We start from the raw sequence: 6,044 nt of genomic DNA, 5'->3' as shown, positions 1-6,044 counted from the left end.
AGAATAAATCCAGCAAAATATGTATAAGACATTAATGGAAACAATAATAAAATTTTATTGAAAGACATTAAAGAAGACCTAAATAAATGGAGAAATACACCACTTCATGAATTGGGGGACTCCACATGGTAAAGGTGTCATTTCTCTCCAAATTGATTTATAGACTCAGTAAAATCCCAATTAAAATCCCAATAGTTTTTTGGTGAAACTTGACAAGCTGACTCTAAAATTTATACGACAGTGCCAAGGGCCCAGAGTAGCTACTCTTAAAGAAGAAAAATAAGGGTGGGAGGATTTGCTCTACCAGATATAAATACTTATTATAAAGCTATAGTAATTAAGACAGAGTAGTAGGGATAGTAGGATTGACAAATAGACCAATGGAACGGAGTGGAGAGCCCATAAACAGACCCACACTTTTGTGAACAGCTGATATATGACAGAGGTGATAGCTTAGATTGGTGGGGAAAAGACAGACTTTTCAATAAACACTGCTAAGATAATTGAGTATCTGTAGGGAGGAATAAGGAGTTAGAACTCCACCTCATATTATGGGCAAAAATCAATTTAGGCAGATTAACAAACTAAATATGAAGGGCAAAACTCTAAAGATTTAGAAGGTAATGTAGAAGAATATCTTTATGACCTTGGGTGCAGGTAAGGATTTCTTAAGCTAGGCACAAAAGCCATTAATCATAAATAAAAGATTTATAAATGTTAGTATATTATAATTAAGAATGTCTCTTCAACCAGAGACACTTTAAGAGAGTGAAGAGACACTCTACAGAGTGGGAGAAGATACTAAAACACATAAAACTGACAACTGAGAATTTATGCATTCTGGCAACAGAATTTACAGAGAATTTCTGTGAATCAATATGAAAATAAAGAAAACAAAAAACTCGAACAGACCCTTTCTAAGAAAGGAAATCCAAGTGACCAATAAACCTAGGAAAAGATGCTTAATCTCATCACTGGAATGCAAATTAAACCACAATGAAATACAATTACACAGCCATCAAACTGGGAAAAATCACATCTGACCAGCACCAAAGGCCTTGACCAATAGATGTTCTTGTGTATTTCTAACGGGCATATAAATTGATGCAGCATTGTGGAAAACAGTCTGGCACTAACTGGTAGAGTTGAGTTGCTGTATACCCTATGCCCAGTGATTACACTCCCAGGTACATATCTAGAGAAAACTCCGGCATATAAACATGAATGTTCTTAACAGCATTGTTTGGAACAACCCCAAACTTTAAACAACCCGAAAGTCCAGCAATGGTAGAATAAATCAGCATGTACAGCAAAAAAAGTGAAACAATTACAGTTACAGGCATCAACATGGATGATTTTCCAAATGACGTAGGGCGAAAGAAGAAAATACCAAGAAAGACCTTCTTTTTATTCAATCTGTAAAGTCCAAAACAAACAAAAGTAAATTTTATTATTTAATGATGTGTAAATGGGTGGGAAAACTACAGAAAAACAATGAGATGATTACATTAGATGTCAGGATAATGGTTGCCTGTGGGTGGGTGGGGAGGTTGAAATTGTGCTCCGGCTTCAGAACACAGGAGGAAGAAGGTGCTTCAAAGATCCTGCAATGCTAATCAGGGTTCATTCATTTTATATTAACCCTTATGCAATATATAAATGTTCTATGAACTTTTCTATATATGCATCTTGCAATTTAAAAAACATCCTGCATACGCAGATGCAGAGTCCCTCGAAACAAGAACAAATTAAGAAACCAAGTCTACTTACTAATATTGGTCTTCCCAAATTTCCTCTCAGAGGCGGGATCTAGTGTTTCTTTTTCACTCAATGTTACCTAGTGGGGTTAAACCACTCAGTGGTACTAAAGGATAAACAATGATCTCTGCAAAACTGGGGCAAGGATGGAGGAGAACGTTACAGAAACTGCAGCTGAAGTTTTCCCTCCAAGCTTTTCTTTCCAATGCTGGAAGAAGTCCTTCTGTGCCTCAGATGACATCAAGGCCTACCATAGATCAGAGGGCCCCAGGATGCTTCAGAGATGACACAGACTTCTGTAGACAGTGATCTCTCTTTTGACACTTTATGCCTTCTGCTTATCTCCAAGAAAGAAATGTACCCCTGGGTACACCACAGCAATTAGGAGCCTGCTCCCTTCACCTCTTCCTGCTGCAGTGGTGGGTGGGAGGTTCACATATGTTGCCGAAAAGCAACTACTGAGCCTCTTCCTCTTTCTCTGCTCAGACCGTAACTTGTGGCAGGCATGAGTCCCCAGGAAAGAATTACAAGGCAGAGCCAAATTAAGCAACTCCCACAGTCAGAGGAATCAGTAATTTGGGAGCATTTCAGGTGCTTGGTAATTAATAATAAATAAACAAAAGTGTCACCAAAACTATAACTCATCAAGTTTGATGTGCTCCCACAGGGCCTGCTCTAGATTTTAGTGAATATGTATGGTGAATCCAGGGATGATTAATCTGAGCCTTAATTGCAGGAAGGTAGGGAACCCTTTCTTGGCGTCCACAACCTGTCGGCTTCTCTCTTTTGTCACTCTTAAGTCGTGGCTACCTGTGGGGGTAAAAATGAAGCTGCAGACCGTGAGGGGTCACTGTGTGTATGCAGAGGGCTCCCTTCAGCCTGATTCTAACAGTGTGCCCTCTCACAGAGCTTTGGGTTGAAAATCCATGGCCACAAAACACTGATTCTGCCAGAAACTCTAGTTAATCGATCTGGTTATCAATGCTCAAGCGTTTCAAATTTTTTAACTGGCTGCTGGATCCATTGCTCAGGTTGCAGAAAGCATTGAGAAGGGAGAAGGATGCCAAGGAGGGAAGGAGAGGAAGGGTGTAAGGGGGCAAGCTGCTTGGCTGAAGGAAGAAGAAGAAGTGTGATGAGAGAAAAGACATGTTGGGGCTGGGCAAAGTGGCTCATGCCTGTGATCCCAGCACTTCGGGAGGCCAATGAGAGCAGATCAGGAGTTTGAGACCAGCATGGCCAACATGGTGAAACCCCGTCTCTACCAAAAATACAAAAATTACCCAGGCATGGTGGTGAGCACCTGTAATCCCAGCTACTTGGGAGGCTGAGGCAGGAAAATCACTCGAACCCAGAAGATGTAGGTTGCAGTTAGCCGAGTCTGCACCACTGCACTCCAGCCTGGGTGACGGGGCGAGATTCTGCTCAATAAAATTTAAAAAAGACATGCTGGGGTGAAGGTGATTGAGAAGCACTCAGAAAAGAAAACGATTCCTGAACCTCAGCCAGCACCAGTTTCCATAATCCAGCCAAGAGGTGTCCAGCTCCGACCCACACCTGCTATACAGTTTATAAACTGCAGGCAGATGGCATCCGGAGTGGTAGGGTCTTTGGCAGAGCCAGATACCAGCAGCGTTGCTGCAGCAGGTGGCCAGCTTGCTGGAGATCCACGTCTGCCCGACACAGGGAGGCTGGAAATCAGGGTGGAGCCTCCCCAACATCCTGCTGGCAAAAGTTGAAAACCTGAGGGGCTCTGTGCTATTTGCACTATTCGGCTTTGTTTCCTTTCCTTCTCGGCTTGATGCTCCTTTGCGGCATGCTTACTTACGAAACTTACTGGGAGCTGATTTAGGGCTGTCTGCTCTGTTCCATTGATTTTTCTTGGCTTCCTACTAATTACTGTAATGGTACAATACCTATTTAGGACATCTGTCCTATCACTATTAATGCTATACAAATATCAAGATAATGGAGTTCACTCTTCTCCCTCTGTTTATTACCGACGTAAAAAAGCAAATCGTTTTACGTTCAGGGTAAAAGATATTAGAACTAAGATTGAATCTTGTAATTCTCTTCCTCCTTTATTGTTTTGTTGAGTTTAGTTTTTGAAAACGCATGAGGTCAGGTGGTTAAAAGAAAATGCTTATTAAATTGAAAAAAGAGCAGCAAAAGCAGAATAGAAACTTTTTCAAAAAATGAGGATAGATGTAATAACCTCATGGAAATAAGATTCTGTAAAGAAAACTAAGCCTCAGAAGTAAAAAAGCTGTGATTGTCAGTCTTCAATCTCTTGTCAAAATGCTTTTGGAATGAACTGAGAAGCTGTACAGTGGAAGGAAATTCACTCATATGATTATATTTTCTTTCTCCCCTTTTATTTTCCACTCTCATTTCCCTTTCACAGACAACCATGCCAAGGTGTTTGATGTCTATTCTTTATGTGCATATTTTGGTAAAATATGTACTGCTGTTGTGTATACATATATTATTTGCATCGTATTCTATGCATTAAAGGCCTGCCACATTATGTGTGTGCATGTGACCCAGTGCTTCATGCCTCTGCATAGTTCTCCACGTTATGCACCCCTCTTTTGTTTATCCACGACCCCAGCGATGGATACCCAGATTGTTTCCAACTCCTCAGTACAATGATTCCAGAGACATCCATGTCTCCTTCATTTGGAGACCTGCATGTGAATTCCTACGGAATGCATTTCCAGGAGTAGAACTGGTGAATCCTAAGGTATCCACATGTTTAATTTGATTAAGAACCACCAGATTGCCCCCCAGCAAGGCTGCACCACATCCTCACCAGCAGTGCATGGGATTTCCTATATCTTCACACCCCCTCCCATTCCTATCATCAATTTTTAGAATGATCTGCTTTACTAATTTTTGCTAATCTAATGAGAATAAGTGAAGTGGTACAATTTTTAAATTTTGCCTTTCTCTGATGAGTTTGAGCACTTCTAAGCATTCACAGCAGTATCTGTGAGGTAAGCTAAGTGATGTAACAGACCTCGAATCTCAGTGGCTTAACAAAATAAATGTTTATTTTTTGTTCACATCACAGACCACGGTGGGGGGCAAGGAAAGGGCACTCCCCAGTGGCCATTTGGGCACTCAGACTTCTTCCACCGTGTGGCTCTAGAGTCCCGGAGCCTTCCATTGAATTCTCTGCATCCGGCCAGCAGGGGAGGGAAAGAGGTCCCAGAGGAGATTGGAATGCGAGGATTTTGAGGGTACAGTTTAAGTAGTGCCATATAGTAGTCTGTTCATATTCTTTGGGTCAGAACTTGGCCTGAGGCAAGGGGGCTGTGAAATACAGTCTGGCTGTGTGCTGAAAAAAAGACACGCAGATCAGGGAGGAGTTGGATAATCTCTGTCCCCAAACGCTTGCTAACCATTGGAGTTTCCTCTTCTATAGATTTCCTGATCGTATTCTTGCTCCTTTTTGTCTTCAGACTTTTTCTTATTGTTGATTTACAGTAGTTCCTTGTATATTCTAGAAAATATCTGTCCCCTGTTGCTTTTATTCACTGTAAATATTTCTTTCAGTCTGTTCGCCTGATCACTTTGGCAGGAATCTCATTATCAAGCAGGCATCTAATTTTTTAAATGGTTTTTGTATTGGTTTACAATGTCTTTTTGTTTAGACAGGCTCTCACTCTGTGGCCCAGGCTGGAGTGCCATGGTGCGGTCACAACTCATTGCAGCCTCGACCTCCCTGGCTCAAGCAATCCTCCCATCTCAGGCTCCCAAGTGCCTGGGACTTCAGGTGCACACCACCATACCTGGAGTTCTTAATTTTTAGTAGAGTCGAGATCTCACGACGTTGCCCAGGCTGATGTTTATAATCTTAAACTCTGCATTCCTCTTGAGTGTACTTTGTATTAAGCATGGAAGTCTTCGTTACCCTTCCTTTGTCAATTTCTTCGTCAGTCTCCAGTGTGCAGAGGAGTCACTTGTTTAGGCAAAGCAAAGAAATTCCCCCAGAGAAGAAGGCCTGCCAGAAAGCTAATTTCCCTGCCTCTAATTCTCTTTTTCGGCATCCGATTTCCCCTAATCCTGTAGTCCCTAGCCTAGAAAAACTCAGTTCTCCAAAGCCCCTGTGGAAATGTGCAAAACTGTTCAGGAAGCCCTTTCACCTGGCTGAAGAGGGAGACAAGAGCCAGCTCGTGAACCGTGTATCTATTAAGATGGTTCCAGTAAACAGTGCCAGGCTGGAACTTTCTCAAACACACTGGAACTTCTATTTCCACTTACGTTTTTTCTTGACTTCGATTTCT

The sequence above is a fragment of the Saimiri boliviensis genome, chromosome 6 (assembly GCF_048565385.1).
Source record: "Saimiri boliviensis isolate mSaiBol1 chromosome 6, mSaiBol1.pri, whole genome shotgun sequence".
Lineage (NCBI taxonomy): Eukaryota > Metazoa > Chordata > Mammalia > Primates > Cebidae > Saimiri > Saimiri boliviensis.
The sequence above is the reverse complement of the archived record's forward strand: the minus strand, read 5'-3'. Positions refer to the sequence as shown.